The 17,734-nt window shown below is 39.8% G+C and overlaps 1 protein-coding gene and 1 long non-coding RNA gene across 3 annotated transcripts in view; one reads left to right on the top strand and one right to left on the bottom strand.

Moving 5' to 3' along the window:
- Positions 1-5,868: 5,868 nt before the first annotated feature.
- On the bottom strand, positions 5,869-17,303 carry LOC132653618 (uncharacterized). The gene is made up of 4 exons (XR_009591369.1): positions 15,377-17,303; positions 11,905-11,990; positions 7,541-7,747; positions 5,869-6,097 (listed from the first exon to the last, which is right to left on the bottom strand). It is a non-coding gene; the product is annotated as an uncharacterized LOC132653618 (long non-coding RNA).
- Positions 17,304-17,593: 290 nt separating this feature from the next.
- Positions 17,594-17,734, top strand: part of Pcm1 (pericentriolar material 1) — a 91,564-nt gene continuing 91,423 nt past the window's right edge. Inside the window, exon 1 of one of the 2 annotated variants that reach the window (XM_060381648.1) lies at positions 17,594-17,726. The gene's annotated coding sequence lies outside the window, so the exon portion shown is untranslated. The remainder of the gene's footprint in view (positions 17,727-17,734) is intronic. The other variant, XM_021653888.2, reaches the window with a different exon arrangement.

The following is a 17,734-nucleotide window of genomic DNA, read 5'->3' on the forward strand; positions in this document are numbered from 1 at the left end:
CATGTCAGGCTGGCCTGGAACTGTAGTTTCTCCATGTCCCAGTGTCTGGGATTATAGGCAGTCAATACCACATTGCATTCTAGGTGAGCATTCTATCAACTGAGCTGTTTCTTCAGGCCCAGTGCCCAATGGCTTTTTGTTTTGCTATTTATTTTATATGTGGGTGTTCTGTCTGACTGTAGGTTTGTGCATCATAGGTGCCTAGTGCCCACAGAGGCACTCGAAGGTGGTGTTGGAATCCCCGGGACTTGGCTTACAGAAGCTTGTGGGTGACCATTCCTGGGAATCAAACCTGGGTCTTCTGGAAGAGTAGCAGGTGCTGTCATCCAATGAGCAGCACCAGCTCTGCCAATGGATGTTTTTGCTATTGTTGCTTTGTTTATTTTTGAGACGGGGTCTTTCTTAACTATGTAACTCTGGGTGTCCTGGAACTATGTAGACTAGGCTGGCCTCCAACTCAGAGAAATCCACTGTCTATATCTCTCAAGCACTGAGATTAAAGGCTTTCACTGCTACTCCTAGCTCCCAATGCATGGGTTTTAAAACAAGCTTCAGTGAACAAAACTGTGAGATCGTTGAAGTTCACATCTCGTAGAAGCTGGGTTTATATGGCTCCCTTAAAAGGTCTCTGCACTAACATGTTGTTGAATATTTATTTAACTCTTGAAGGCTCAACTAACCTGACTAACCCCCTACCCCCAACAATTGAGACAGAGACCTATTAATTTTTTGTTTGTTTGTTTTGCAAGACAGGCTTTCTATTTTTAGCCTTGGCTGTCCTGGACTCTTTGTAGACCAGGCTGGCCTCAAACTCACAGAGATCTGGCTGCTTCTGCCTCCTCAAGTGCTGGGATTATAGGCCTGTACCATCACTCCTGGTAAGACTTATTAATTTATTTAAACAAGCCTTAGGACAATAACTGGGCAGGTGCAATTTAAATGAATTTACTAAGCTAGTCTGGCCACTTCCCAGGCGCATTCTCTAAAAGTTACTTGCCAGTAAGTCATCTCGTCTTGGCTGGATCTGCTCCATCAGGCCATGTCCTCTTTCTCCTTCTGCTCCTCCCCTTCCTCTGCCCCAACTTGCTCTGCCTCCCAGCCTCACTGTCCCCACCTGAGACACCTGAAGCCCAGGAACCGAAGCTCCCGTAGTTGGCTGTTAGCAACTTTATTTAACCAACCAGAGAATATTGGGTAGCAAAGTTTACACAACGTCATTCAGGGTACGTGAGAATGTACTCTTCTGGACGGCAGCCAGACCTTGGAGGTCAGTATTTAGCATTTGAATACACGGCAACAGCAGACCAACCCCCAACACTAACTCAATACTTCCTTTCTCAAGGACTGTATGAAATAAGAAACCTAATATATTAATATAGAAAAAAGAGACATTGCCTTGTAACTTGTTGAGGTAGTTTACATAGAAAACCGGCTAATTGTGGGTTGTGATTCTGAATTAAAAACCGAACAAGGAGACTTAAAGAACAGAGGACATTGTATAATTTAGAGGACTTTCTTTCTTTCTTTCTTTCTTTCTTTCTTTCTTTCTTTCTTTCTTTCTCCTTATAAAGTATATTATTTTTTAGATGATTTTTAAAAATTTTTATTTTTTATATGAATCACAGTTTATTCCCTTTGTATCCCAGCTGTAGGCCCCTCCCATATTCCCTCCCAATCACACTCACCCTCCGTCATCTCCTCCCATGCCCCTCTCCAAGTCCACTGATAGGGGAGGTCCTCCTCCCTTTCCATCTGACCCTAGCCTATCAGGTCTCATCAGGTCTGGCTGCATTATCTTCCTCTGTGGCCTGGCAAGGCTGCTCCTCCCTCAGGGGGAGGTGATCAGAGAGCCAGCCACTGAGTTCATGTCAGAAACAGTCCTGTTCCCATTACTAGGGAACTCACTTGGATATTGAGCTGCCATGGGCTACATCTGCGCAGGGGTTCTAGGTTATCTCCATGAATGGTTCTTGTTTGGAGTCTCAGAAAAGACCCCTGAGCCCAGATTTTTTTGTTTCTGTTGCTCTCCTTGTGGAGTTCCTGTCCCCTCCAGGTCTATCTTGCCTTCCTTTCTTTCTTTTTCTCTTTCTTTCTTTTTCTCTTTCTTTCTTTTTCTCTTTCTTTCTTTCTTTCTTTCTTTCTTTCTTTCTTTCTTTCTTTCCTTTCCCTTCCTTCCTTTCTTTCTCTTTCTTTCTTTTTTTTTGAGACAGAGTTTCTCTGTGTAGCCTTGGCTGTCCTGGACTCTCTTTGTAGAACAGGCTGGGTTTGAACTCACAGAGATCTGCCTGCCTCTGCCTCTGCCTCTGCCTCTGCCTCTGCCTCCCCAATTGCTGGGATTAGAGGTGTATGCCTCCATGCCCGGCTTGGGGACTTTCTTTTTAAGAAATGGTCAGACTCACTGTTTTTTTCTGGTCCAAGAACACTTTCACTGGGCAGAAGGTACAACTCCTTCAAGATCACCATTCTCTGACTCTAGGATGGGTCAGCTAAATAGTGGCAAATAAATACTTTCCTTCTCTTTTCTGGATACCTCACCTAGAGAACTCTTGGTTTTATACATCAGACACAGGGCAGTTGTCATCCGAACCTGCTCAACTCTGCATTGTTCCTGCTGGATCGGATGCCTACCTGTTATGTGATATTTGAGCAAAGCCCATTGTGAAGGTTTTCTCTTAGTCTGTCCATCTTCTGCTGATTGAAAGTACAGCAGTGGCAGGTCAGCTCTCAGCCGCATCAAGTAGACCCAGGTAACTGATCTTCTACCTCTTAGTGTATTTTCTGAGAATACAGTTCTCTCTTTAAAATTCTACTGATTTGTTTAGCACAGCAAATAATGAGTTTCACTATGATATTTTCATTGTATTTTGCTCATATATAGCCCTCATTACCTTCCCTACTCCCCTTACACTTCCTGCTGGCCCCTTCTCTCTTGCTTTCATGTCATGTGTGTGTATCGAAAGCTAGAGTCTGTGTGTGAGGAGAAAAAAAAAAGTAACATTTGTTTTTGTTTCCCATCCCCATTACTCTCTTGTTCCCTCTTCCTTATTAGTCCTTTCACCATGTAGTCCTCTTTATGCCTTTATGACTGGTGTGTGTAGTTTCAAATAGAGATTCCTTATGTGAGTAGGAACTTCCAATATTTGATATTTTGAGTCTCTTACCCTATCCATTTCCCTGCAACTTGTATAATTTTGTTCTTCTTAACTTCTGAATAAAGTTTGTGTGTGTGTGTGTGTGTGTGTGTGTGTGTGTGTGTGTGGTTTCTTTGTTAGCTCATCTGTTGCTAGACATATAGGCTGGTTCCATCCAGCTATCATACATACGAGCTGTACAGTTAAGGGATCATTGCTACATTTTACTGAAGACTGATATCTTCATTGTTTAGGAGGATCCATCATTGCTCACTTTGGCATTTTATCTCGTTGGACATCAACTTTCTCATCTATAGAATTAAGTGATTGAACCAAATCACACATAAGAGCCACTTCTCTTATTCATGTATTGCCTAATTGTTACTATTTACATAACGACAATAACAACAACCTACCTCACTGTTTTAGGGTTACTATTGCTGTGATGAAACACCATGTCCAAAAGCAAGGTGGGAAGGAAAAGAGCCATTTGACTTACACTTTGACATTGCTGTTCATTGAAAGAAGTTAGGACAGGAATTCAGACTGGAGACAGGAACTGATGCAGAGGTCATGGATGGGTGCTGCTTACTGGCTTGCTTCTCATGGCTTTCTCAGCCTGCTTTCTTATAGAACCTGGGACCACCAGTCTAGGGATGGCACTACCCACAATGGACTGGGCCCTCCCCAACCAATTGCTAGTTAAGAAAATCTTCTAAAGGTTTGCCCACAACACAATCTCACGGAGGTGTTTTCTTAGCCAAGGTTGCCTCCTTTCAGGTGACTAGAGCTGGTGTCAAGTTGATCTAAAACAAGCCAGCACACTCACCTTATAATAAGATATATATATATATATATATATATATATCACAGATTTTCATAGGTAATGAAAGAGCAATGATGAATTGTACGTGTAAGTGATCAAGGTAAAAGCCTTGAATACAGAGCCCTGTGGATGACCCTTTCACTGCCCCCTGGTGCTCTTTGCAGACAATGACAGAGCTGTAATCCTCAGCTGAAACCCCTATATTATTGTCTGAAAGCCTAATTGCTTGCTGGGCTCCTGGCCCACTCTGGGAGCTAGGGAGCTGCCCTGATCCCTTAAATGTGTTGCTGGTGCATCAGGTGGAAGCTTTGTTCTGACAAGGTCTCAGGTAACCTGAGCTGGCCTTGAATCCCACCCCATCCTCCTGCCTTTACATTCCAAGTGCTGAGGTTACAAGAGATTAAATCTCTCATTGAGGTGTTTTTGAACATGCTTTATCCTTACCTTCTTTGTTGCCTCATAAAAAGCGGCAAAACTTCTATCTCCCCAGCTAAGATGAAAATAAAACCTGGTAACATCATTATCAGCATAGTAAAGATAAAACACTTCAGAGTTATGCATAGAAATATTGCTATTTTATTTCCACAAGGTTTCTGTTTCAGTATATAATCTGTGCTTTACTTTTATGTAATAAGAGCTCATTAAAAGGTCACACACCAGAAACAAAAGTTTTCACCTTACAAGAAATATATTTCTTTCCTTAGCTGAAATTAAATTGTCAAAATCCTCCTAATAAATCTGAGAAATTAACTCCACACTTTTATCTCTGCTTTCTCTCCAAAATCCACAAAAATTAAGATAATGAAACAAAAAGATAAACTGGCAATACCATTTGTGTTTTACAAATGATATATGAAACAAAAGGTTACAAGTGGTAGCTGGGCCCAATGTCTCATGGCTTTAATCCCAATGCTTTTCAGAATAAGCTTCAATATAGCCACAAAAAATTGAAGATCACAGTTATGGCAGAAAATAAGACTCCTCCCTCCCTCAGCTGCAGTTTCTACCCTCTTCATTTATACACTGCTCGCCCTTTGCCCTTCTTATTTTATAACTAAGAGAATTTAATCTGGAAAGCATTTTCCTTTAAGGCTACCAAGAACATTGGAAGGAAGAAGACATGATTAAAAAAAATAAATGAAAACATGCATGATAAAGAGGGAGACCAGGACTGAAGAGATGGTTCAGGCCACAAAGTGTGTGCGTGTCCTACAAACACAAAGCTCCAGAGTGTGAACCCCAAAACCCAAGCATTAAAGAGATGGGGTGCACTAAAAAAATCAAGGCATGGTGACATGCAGTTGTCATCCTAGCCTTGTAGAGGTGAGAGCAGGTGGATGCCTGCGGCTTGCTGGGTAGTCAGTTTAGCCTACATGGCCAGATTAAGGACCATCAAAAAGGGAAAAATCTGCCTGGTTCTCCCTGTTTGCCTGAACAAGAAGAATGTAATAAAATAACAACAACAATAATGTTACTAAACATTTGCCAGGTTTCCAAGAAATACAACTTCCTCTTCCACATAGCCCATGTCCTCTCCAGCGCTCTAGTTAAGATACAATGAACCAGTTTCTTAGTACTTCAGTGTCTCACTTAGTTGAACTTTTTCTTTCTCTCTGATTGTACAACTGAGAGTTTATTAGTTATCTAAAAGGAAAAAATTTAAATGTCTTTTCTCAGACCACTGTTTTTATTTATTTATTTATTTATTTTTACAAAAGCTAAAAAAACAGCTTCAACCAAGGAATATGTTTGTTTTAATTTCCCTGTATAAAGGATTTTGAAATTGTATATATTTTGTGCTTCTGAACAGCACCATCTTTTTCCTCATAAAATCACATCATTATTTTTCCCCCACCAAATAAAGGTTAAATTCTAATGAAACACACATTTTTTAAAGATATTTATTTATTCATTATGTATACATTCTTCTGTCTGCATGTACACCTGCACCAGATCTCATTACAGATGGTTGTGAGCCACCATGTGGTTGCTGGGAATTGAACTCAGGACCTTTGGAAGAACAGTCAGTGCTCCTAACCTCTGAGCCATCTCTCCAGCCCCCGAAACACACATTTTATTTTATTTTATTTTTTTACATTTAACACATGAAACAGAATTTCAGCTTTCCTGTGTAAAATATCTGTTGGGGATAAAAAAAAAAATGAAATGAAAAAAGAGCACATGGTAAGTAAAACCACATTCTAAAACATTCCTTTTAAAATAATAATAATAATAATAATATTAAGGATTATCAAACAACTTCTGCACTTGCCATATGGCAGGAAATATGCCAAAAGAATAAAAAGTAAACAAGCCAAAACTGGTCTGAACCTGCTTTGTGTTTGCACTCAGTTGTCCATTAAGAATTTTTAATCTTGGTATTATTGATATTTGTGGCTTAAACCATTTTTTGTCGTTGGTTCTTCTGTGGTGGCCGTATTGGGTGTGGCAGGATTTAACAGCACTCCTGGCTCCACTCTCCTGGCTCCTTTAACATTACTCCCCTGATGTACCAACCAAAATGAACCCAGATGTTGCCAAGTGGGCCCCTGAGGGTCAAGACAGCCCTCAGCTGAAAACCACTGACTTATGGTCATCTCTATTTAAGAAAAAAAAGTCTATGTATGTGCATAAATGTATATATGTGTGAGAGAGAGACGGAGAGACAGAGGCAGAGCAGAGAAAGGCTGTTGAAACAAACAAACAAAAAAGAATATATGACATATGCTTTAATTCTACTTAGTAATGTTGTGTCTGCTCTTTAAAAACATGTTTGTGGCCAGGTTGTGGTAGTATATGCCTTTAAATCAGAAGTAAGCAGAATTCTCTGAGTTTGAGGCCAGCCTGGTCTACAAACTGAGTCCAGGACAGCCAAGACTACACAGAGAAACCCTGTCTAGGAAAACCAAATATATATAAATTTGTGGCTGTGCATGGTAGTGCAAGCCTTTCATCCCAGCACTGGGGAGGCAAAGACAGATGGATGTCTGTGATTTCAAGGCCACCCTGGTCTACATAGCAAGTTTCAGACAAGTCAGGGACACACAGTTGATGCTGTTTCAAAAACAAAATGAAATTCTCATTTCGAAATGTTATGTTTGCACCTGAGTGGCTTCACCAGTAACTAGAACCCTCAAGAAAAGCAAAGGCCACCTGCTACGCATGTGCAGAACCAAGAGTGAGTGTTGCAGTGAGGGACTCCTCTAGGATGGAAGTGTTTTGAGTTGTTTTTTGCTTTTGTTTGTTTTCTTTTTGTTTTTTCCTACTTTCTCAGTAGAGTCACTAAGGGAAAATTCTCAATTTTCATAATTCAAAATTCTAGAATCCTTTTTGTGTCTGCCATCAGCAAAGAAAGATTCTGAAATATTGAGGCCCAGTTACAGTGATGTCCACATAGACTGTTTTGTTTTGTTTTGCTGACTGACATCATCTTGACATCTAGAGCAAAAATAAGATTTTTGGGGAAAGCCACTAGATAAATAACAGATCTAATTAGAACGACACAGACAAGCAAAAATGTAGCATTTTACGTTGACTCAAAAAAAAAAAAAAAGGAGTTCTTGGACTTTGTAGCATGCAGTACCTTGAAAATGTTTGAGCTTCAATGGAAATTTCACCTGTGTATTTTTCCACATAAACTTCAAATCTCTAGGAGAGAGAACTCCATCCAATCAGCCTGGGTAACCTGGGTGTCAGTGTAAATCTAGAAATCAGAGCTGTCTGTCTGACTGGTGGCGGTATCACTGTATGCAGGACTGTCTCATCACTATGCCATCATGCATCCGGAAAACTGAAAGAAAAGAGAAAAAGGAATCTATCTGGCTAAACTGAAGATGGTGTGGTTCAATAATGATACCCTGCAAACATACTATTCCATCTCCCATGAGTCGCCTTGATTCTGAACCAGCCACAGTAAGTCCTCCTTTGTTACTGTTGTGAGGTACACATTCTAGCTACTTTTCTACGGTTTATTTTTAACCAAGCTTTGTGAAAACAACTATCTACATTCGCTGACCTCACATTCTCTGTTCCCATGAACTCCTCAACCAAAGTCAATGACTTTTGACCCCTTCGTAATAACTCCTCACAGTAGGCCCACCTGACAGTTTCTAATTGATTTCTCATATTTTTTTCCTTCTGACTCAAAACTATCTTCCCCCTCGCCCCCGCAGGCTAGAAAGATGGCTCAGTAGTTAAAAGCATTGGCTGCTTTTTCACAGGACCTGGGTTTGATTCCTAGCACCCACATCTGCAATTCCAGTTCCAAGGGATCTGTTATCCCCTCCTGATTCTTCACGCATCAGGCACATATGTACACACACATACTTTCAGGCAAAATATCCGTACATGGAAAATATAAATAATAAATAAGTAATTTCATTAATAAAGAGCTGTCTAAACTTCATCAGTAATAATGTATAAAAAAACTTATTTTTCTTTAGGCATTAAAAAAACTGTATTTTTCCATTCTATAACAAAAACTTCAAGCTAAGTAACACAAAAAGGTTTACATTGCAAGTTTTGAGGCTAGTAGTCCAAAAGGAGTGGTGTCTATAAAATGGAGCTTAATTTGGGGCAACAGCTCCCAAATAATGACAAAGAGACTCATTTATTTATGAATGCCTAGGCCTTATAGCTAGCCTTTTCCCCAACTGGCTTATAACTCGATTATCCTGTTTGTACTAATCTAAGTTCTGCCATGTATCTTTTATTGCCTTTCCTTCAGTTCCCACCTGCTTCCTGAACAAGCATTACCAAGGGATGCTCACTTGACCCCTCACTACTATGCCAGGCCTCAGACTCTGCCCCTGAACTACCAGGACCACAACACACAGGCACAGAGCTCTGGCATCTTGGACATCAGCAGCTTCAGCAGCATTGACATGTGTGGCCTTGGTGGGTCCCACACCTATGCAGCCTTTCTTCCCTGGGTGACTTGAGCCCCCACCCTCCTCTCTTTCTCTCTCCCTCCCTTCCCCTCTCTCTCCCCCCATATAATCTTCACCAAACATCTTCCCCCAAAGGTTCTGCCAGACCAGAAGTGCTTCCTACAGAGAGTAATCATAGCCTTTGAACACTGAGATTTTTATTTTGTGAGACAGGCTCTCTTGTACACTAGGCTAGTTTCAAAAAAGCCTGAAGCCAAGAAACAGGCTACACCATGTAGCTTAGTATTCCCTAGAATCTTGGTCTTTCTGTATCCTCTATCTAAGTGACTATGATCTCTGGGAACGTGTGACATAGTTTTATTTAGTGCTGGAGAAGAAACCTCAGGCTTTGTCCGGGTAGGCAACACTCAACTGACTGAACTACAACACTCGCCAGAGATTACTTTTTTAAATGACCAGCTGTGGGTGATATAATCAACATAAACAAAAATATTTAGAAAAGTGACATATTTAGAAAAGGGACATATTTAGAAAAGTGGACATATTAATTCCTTTCTCACTATGTCTGGAACCAAAGATTTGCACCTAGTAAGCAAATTGGCAATCCTTTGCCTCATTCTTGGGGATTAAGGGACCCAATGTCAGAGTGATAGAGATGTTTCTTCTCGAATATCTTCTTATCAGGATCTATTAGGGCCTTATGTCATTTTTATTTCCTGTGATGATGGCATGAGATAGAAGCCATCCCCAAGCCTTTCTAGCTCTTTCTGAACTGTTGCTGGATGGTTTAACAAAGCTGTTTTGGCCCAAACCCCTCTCCAAGGAGTGATTCAAACTGGCTTCTCTTAACTTCTGACTGAATTGCTCTGCCTGGCCTCAAACTAATTCTGGCAATGTGTTTTAATCTTCTCATTCTCTAGCTCATTCTGTCTTCACCTTTTTTTTCTAGCTTATTCTCTCTGTAACCTGTCTCTGTAAAACTGTCCCAATTAAAAAAACAAAAACAAAACAAACAGAAAAAACAAAACCAAAAAACTTCACCCTCTCTCCCTGCATTGCTCTTAAGTAGCCTCTCTTTCCTGTCCTGTTCTCATGAGAGTTGGGCATATCCTGTCTCATTCTGTCAAATCTTTCTCTGATTCATTACTTTGTCTGCTCACTTTCAATCATGGCTGCTTCCTTCTATTTATTAACTTTGTCTTCATTGTTTGAAGATAAACAGACACTAAGGCTGTGTCTATTCTCCAGCCAGATCACACTGTAACCCAGAGTGTGTCTACATTCCAGCTAGATTCTTTGCCAGAGCAGTCATGTAGTTGGAGTAAAATTCCTCTAAACTGTAAGTATTTCAGTATTCAGAAAAAACAGTAATTTCTTAGAATTCCACATACGGCTGGGATCACACTGATTGGTGTGGGCACAGAAGAATGGCACTTATTTTTGCAGTAGGTCTGGCTGGAAAATTCTACAACTGAAGTTAAGAGAACAAAAGTGTTCTTTTAGTGCAGAAGGACTTAAACATTTGAAATTCTTGCTAGTATTCCAGGGAGAAAGGAATGAAATAGCAAGGCAGGAAGTAAGGGTAAAAGGAGGAGAGTATGAAGGAAGAAGACTCCATGAAATTCACTGAGAAAGACAGCTGCTCGGCAGTTCTGGGTCACAGTCAGAGATCTTTAAAGAACAGGTTAGTGAATATTCAGTTTGGAGATGTTTACTGAAGTTTACATTCCACTTTCTCTTCTTCCCTTTCTTTCTCCCATGAGCTCTACATTTTCAGGGAAATTCTACTGTACAAAGAAGCCTTGTGTCCACGGTATTCTGAGAAAATAATGAAAAAAGAGGCCGTTTGAATTTGGAAAAGATGAAGGATAAACAAATAAGCAACAATGAAACTTCACTTGAGAAAAATCACAAGAATTCAGCTTAAGCCAGAAAAAAAAACAGAAAAACATGGACTCTATGGACTTAGACGGTAGGGGCTGGAAAGATGGCTCTTAGGTTAAGAGCTGGCTGCTCTTCCAGAGGTCCTGAGTTCAATTCCCAGCAACCACATTGTGGCTCAGAACTGTCTATAATGAGATCTGGTGCCCTCTTCTGGCCTGCAGAGATACATGCAGGTAGAACATTGTATATGTAAATAAGTAAATAAATAAATTTAGAAGTTGTCAGTAAGTGGGATTTGGCTTTGTACTTTGAAGCTGTGGGAACCTTCAAGTAGATAAGGTTTGAGCAGTGCTAGTAAGGCATGTACATTTCCCAAGCTACGACTTACATGTTTCTTAAAAGCTCCCTTGTATGGTCTTGGACAAGCTTTATCTCACTCACTTCAGACAATTTAAGAGTTTCTTTTTGGCTTAGGAATTTCACAGCATTTCTGGGGCTTGGAGGGATGAGGTTGGTACTGTACCACTCTACCCCTCAGTTCCTGCCACAGTCACCTGACCCAAGTCACCCATCCGCATGCATTGCTACTGAGTTTCCCTTGTGCAAGGGCAAGCATCAAGTTCTGTTCCTTTCACACCAACATCGTCGCTTTGACTCCTCCCAACTGTGAGAATTAGGAACGACTCTGGGCTCTTTTTATTTTCTTAATGTCTGACATTTTATCTTTCACTTCCGGTATTTCTGAGTGTGTCAGTTCTTCATAAGGGAAGGCATTGTTCTGTTTAGTTTGAGTGGGGACAAACAAAATATTTAAGGAAATACATGATACAAGCTAATACTTATATTGTATAATGTTTTGGTTTTATATTCCCTTTTTTTCTTATTTTTTGAGACAGGGTCTCACTACATAGCTCTGGATGTCTTGGAACTCAACATGTAGACCAGGCTGGCCTCAAATTTACAGAGATCCACCTGCCTCTGTCTCCTGAGTGTTGGGATTAAAGACCCGTGTCAGCACACCCAGCTCATATTCCTTTTCTTTATCTCAAAATAATCCTTATAAAGTAACACCCTGCAACACATCTTGGATAGCTTGACCTATCACAGCATCCTTAGCTTTTAACTCTAGAAATTTAGTTATTTTCTGGCAAAGAAAGAGTATCCAAACTTTTACCTGTTTAATCTGTGTTTATTCATGTGTTATCATTTCTGTGACTTTAGACTTCATCATGGCAAGAGAGATGCAGTGTGGGAGCCTTTCTATGGAAAAAAGAAAAAAAGAAAATGTGGCATTCATAGCTATTCCTAAGTAATGTAGTGCCTCTTTTATGGCTCAGTTAGTGTCCTCCAGGTTGTACATTTCTCCACCAGCTGGCACTTATTTAAAAGTATACACCAAACCTACAGATCTCATTTATTTAGACAAAGATAGTTTTCTAGACCAGATTTACTAATTTTTTTAAACCAAACTACTCTCTTACAACTACGGCAAATCTGAGTCCTTTTTCCCCCTACAGTTTTGTTTTCAACAACATGGTTTTAAGAGGAAGAAACAGAGGTTCACTTTCCTGTCATTAACACTTTTTGTTAGGAGACACACTATCACCTCTATTCTCATATTCTTAGTTTTCTCATCAAGTTACCTAATCTATTTAACTAAAAATATACATTTAAGGCTGGAGAGATGGCTCAGTGGATAAGAGCACTTTCTGCTCTTCCAGAGGTCCTGAGTTCAATTCCCAGCAACCACATAGTGGCTCACAAGCATCTATACTGGAATCTCTAGTATGCTTTCATACACAAACTAAATAAATAAAATCTTTTTTAAAAGCTACATTTAGTTGTAACACACACTTTCATGCTGTAGGGATGATTAGAGACTAGAAATGGACTTACCTCCCATGTAGTCTTTTGTTCACTGTCACTTGTGTCCCTACAATTTGACCCTAAGAAGTGCACATTCTACATGATTGCGCTCCTGCTGACCTGAACATGATTGCAACGAATAAATAGGATGAATAAAGTCATGTAACCCCTCCCCCCAAGCACACAAGGGAAATATAAAAAATGCATGGAAGTTACAACTCCATAGAAGCAAAGCTAGAGTAAGGTGGACAAAATACAAACATGGCTGGAATTAGAATCACAAGGATTATATTTATGGAATAAGTGTTTTTTTTAAGAGAAATCAGCACAAATTGGTTATGAATAAGTGGGTAACCCAACTGGTATTAACATTAATATTTCATTTTGATAACAGCAGTTAGATTCCTCTGACTTTGGTGATGAAGAATCTGAACCGGGCAGTAAGGAGAGATGCCATGGTAATCTGATAGAAGGGAAACAGAGAAGGGTTTCAGAGGTCTTGAGACAACATTAATTATGCATGTGGATCAGATCTAATTAGCCAATATAGTCATACAATTGATTCAATTATTTATGCTGACAGAGTTTTTTTCCATAGAAAGAGATACACAAGCAAATCATAATTAATACGATTTTTTTTTTTCTTTGCAGAGACTAGATCAGTGCTTTTGAGCTAGGAGTGATTTTCTTCTCTATTTCTCTGATCTTGGGGATACTTGGTAATCAAAGTCAGAAGAACCTTTGGTTTCTATCACTGGGAAGGTAGCTGTCCTAGGTACCCTGTGCGTAAAGCCAAAGGTGCTGAGAAGTATGCCGTGATATGCAGAATAGCTATACCCACCCTAAAACAAAAGAGCAACACACACACACCACACACACTCAGGCCAGCAAGACGGCTCAGTCTATAAAAGCCTGGCTTCCAGCCTAAAACGCCAAGTTTATCCTTAGAAGCCACGTAGTGAAAGAAAAAAACAAACCCCCAAGAGTTGCCCTCTGACCTGAATCCATACACATGTTCCAAACAAACAAAAAAAAATACAAATACAAATAAAAAACAACCTCAAGAATCATTAAATGCAAAATGCTGATAGTGACATAATTAAGACACTTTGAGCTAGACGAAATCAGAAGTAACAGTGTCTAAACTGAACTAAAGCATAAGAACTAGGTCAGAGGTCTTCATTTAAAATATCTTGTTTAGAGTGGCCAATATCATCTTTCGTTATGTTATCCACTAAACTAATTTAAAATGAAATGTAGTTTTTAAGTATATTTCATAATTACTTTTAAATTCTTCGTAGGCTTTACATTTATTTATATTAATAGATAAATCTCAGAAAGATAATGTTCACGAACAAAGCAAATTATATAAGTATACTATTTATATCAAATTTGAAAATAAAAAATAAAACATTTATTCATAAATGTACATAGTTTTATGGAGAAAGTGAAATAACGATAATAATGAATCGGGGATAGTATTTATGTTTGCAAAGATGAGTGATTTTGTAGGAAAGAATGGGAGTTCTTGACATAGTAATTCAATTTTTAAAAAAAATGAGTTCTTAAGGGGTTTTAGCTTATTATTTTGGCTTATCACATACTTTTTATTTTTTGTGTTGCACCAAAAAAATACATAATGCGACTATAACATTCTGTTATAATGGGCTAATGGATGCTGAAGATGTTTCCCTTACGTTCTATCACCATCTGCAGGTTAAACTAGTCATTGCAGAGAATTGTTTTTTGTTTTCAAACAAAAACAAAAGTAAACTAAGAATCAGCAAAATAAATGAAATCTACAAGGAATTGAGAATATGTACAGAAGTACAAAGGGCAAGGTTTCAGTTACAGACATAATCTGTTGTTAGTAAACATTCAAAATATATTTTAAAATACAAACACTATAAACACAAAATGTTATATTGTAAGTACCATTGGATCAGGGTCCTACTACATATTAAGAAACAGAAACATGATTTTGGGAGGTTTTTTGGTTTTTGTTTGTTTGTTTTTGCACGCCTGTAATCCCAGCACTCTGGAAGGTACAGGCAGGCAGATGTCTGTGAGTTTGAGACCAGCCTGGTCTACAAATTGAGTCCAGGACAGCCAAGGCTACACAGAGAAACCCTGTTTCAAAAAGGAAAAAAAAAGCCAAAAAAACCCCCAAAACAAAACAAAAACAAACAAACAAAAAACCAAAACAACAAAAACAAAAACAAAAAAAAAAAAAAAAACTAGAAAAAGAAAAAAAGAGAAGAGAAGAAAGAAAACTGGTAGTATTTTACCTATCATGACAACTAACTTTGATAACGGAAACCTGAGTACTGAATTGTATTCATTTATAACTCCCTAACACCAAACCAGATACCAACCTTTTTTTTTTTTTTTTTTTGTCATTGTTCCCTTTTCTTCTTTTCCTAGTTTATACTAAGCTAGTTAAAGTCTCAACAATTTCATGCTCAGTCTGGAAGACAATGCCTAATAGTCTCCCTGACACACAAAGGGTGGGAACAAGAATATAAGTTTAAGGCCAGCCTGCCAAAGAAGAAAGAAGAAGAGGAAGAGGAGAAAGAAAAACAAGAGCTGGAGACACAGCTGTAGAACAGTACTCGCCTAGGACACTAGGTTCTTTCTCCAGAACTTCAAAAACAACAACAACAAAAACCTCTTCCAAAGCCCCAAATAGTTTCACATGCCCTGTAGAACAAAGTCCAACCTCTTCAGATCGGTAGTTAAGGTTTTCTAAACCTTGGACCCAACCTGTTGCTCAGACTTACCTTCTTCGACCTCTGCTGTGTGGCACTCCACATGATTCTCCGCTTCATCCAGTCTGTCTTCTGTGTTGGCCATTGCTTATTCTGAATATGCTATGTATTCCTGGCATAATCCATTCCTTTCCACAACAGCCTGCCATTTATACCCCTGAATATTTCAACAAATGTGTTCAGTCTTTCTCCTAAACGTGGACTGTTGAAATTCAGTTCTCAGGTGTGGCTCAGTATCCTCTGCCTTTGTTTCCCACTCACGAATTTACAGATGGCTCCAAAATTTAATTTTACATAAAAATCTAGAAATACTATTATTTTTGAGATAATATAGACCAACACTCCTAAATTACTAAAGCACTTTCTGCCTATATAATTATTTGGCATAATCAGATATTACCAATACCAAGCTGATTTATTTCTTTACATATACAAGCTAAATTTTTGGAAGTCAGAATAATTTTACAGCTTCTCAGGGTAAAGAGGAGCTGTTGTTGTTTTGTTTTCCTCATTCATTATGAAGATTGGTGATGCTGGTATTTTAGTTTGAGGAATGGTTTTAAGATATATAGTATTTTTATTAATTCTTTGAGTTTCATGCAATGTGTATGATCACATTGACACACACCTCCACTCCTGGCCTTAGTGCCTCCAATATCTACTCTACCCTCTTACCACTCCCAACTTCATATCCTCTTAAAAAAAAAAAAAACAAAAAAAACCCAAAAACAAACCAACAACAACAAAGTTACAAAGGCCAAGTTCAAGTCCGTATAGTCAACTTAGAGAGATCCAGATCCAAATGAAAAATAAGAAAGAGGAGTGAAGATACATCAGTGTTAGAGTGCTTGCCTAGCATGTGGAAACGATCTCGGTTCAATATCCACTACTAGGCTGGATATGTAGCTCAGCTGATAGAATGTTTGCCTAGCAGGCAAGAAAGCTTGGGTTTGATTTCCAGCAATGCACATGTCAGCATTCCAGAGGCAGAAGGATCCGAGGTTAAAGAGAGTTGAGGCCAGCTTGGAATACATGAGACATTGCCTCAAAAATGAAATAAAACGAATACACAAGAATCATTACATTGATGGGTGAACCTAGACTCAATAGTAAATTGCAGTGGGCTGGAAGAATTTTCTTTATATGAACTGTGGTGCTGAGATAGTTGTACTATTTGTTTTGTAAACAATTGGTAATTGTAGGGAACATTTTGGGTGGAAACACAAAACCTATTTTTTTCCCCACTTACATTATCTTACATTTAAAAATCCCATCCCATAATTACAAAATGTCTAAAAACAATGTGCACGTATGCAACTAAAATTGACAGGTATTCTATCTTCGGAGTCTGGCAGACTGAAAGCCTCCCAACTTTATTGAGTTTTTGTTTTGTGATGTTTAAAAGTCATTATTTGTCAATTTACTAACCTTAATATAGCTGTTAGCAAGAATATAAATTATGAAGGAATTCAAAGACTACTGCAAGTTTTCAGAGAAAACTTCACGAGATTGAATTCTGCTTAAAACCACCTGTTTCTACCCAAAAAAGATACGGGACAAGGTTCCAAATGGCGATGACCATTGGCAATTAGTTATGGTTCTTCCACCGAATAATGGGTTTAATCTCCTCGTTAAAGTTAGGCGTTAGATTGTAAAGGCCCGTTTCCTTCTCGACAAGACTATGGGTAGGAACGGGCTACAAAAGATCCTAGGGTTTCCAGTCTTTCTACTTCCATCTGGATTTGATGCCTCTACGGAAAACTAGAAAGAGCCGCGATTTTTCTCGAGGGAGCTAACGCACTTACTACACTTTCTCACAGGCCTCAAGTCTTAACACAGAGGACCTATCTGGAAGGCGCACAGCATGCTGGGACTTGTAGTTCCGTATCCTTTGACTACCGGGTTGCGTCGGCATTCTGGGATATGTAGTCTCAGGTTGTTCGTTTGACTAAATCCGTTCCTGACTAGAGGGCCGTAAGTGACACCACAGACTCCTGCGCGTCACGTGACTCCGGCCCTGAGCGCCGGGAGTTCGCACTGCGGCTCCGGCCCCGCCGAGCTGTCGCCCTCCAGCGCGGCCGTTGCCGAGGAGACGGCGCACGTCTCGCCGAGCGTTGCCCCCCTCCGCGGCTCCCCCGCCCCTCTTCTCCCACCACAATGAGGCCCTAAGATGGCGGTGGCTGCGGCGGTTGGCGCCTAGTAGTTCATGTAGAGGAGGCGGCCATTGGGCTTTGGGCAGTCCGGGGAACCCGTGGGCCTTCCCGCCGCGGTCTTCGAGGGAGAGCCGCTGCCGGTGGCGGCTCCCGGTGGGGGGTCCCGCCCGCCACTCCGCCCTTGGCAGGAGGGGCCGCTTCATTTACAGGTAATGCC

This window comes from Meriones unguiculatus, chromosome 4, assembly GCF_030254825.1.
Source record: "Meriones unguiculatus strain TT.TT164.6M chromosome 4, Bangor_MerUng_6.1, whole genome shotgun sequence".
NCBI lineage: Eukaryota > Metazoa > Chordata > Mammalia > Rodentia > Muridae > Meriones > Meriones unguiculatus.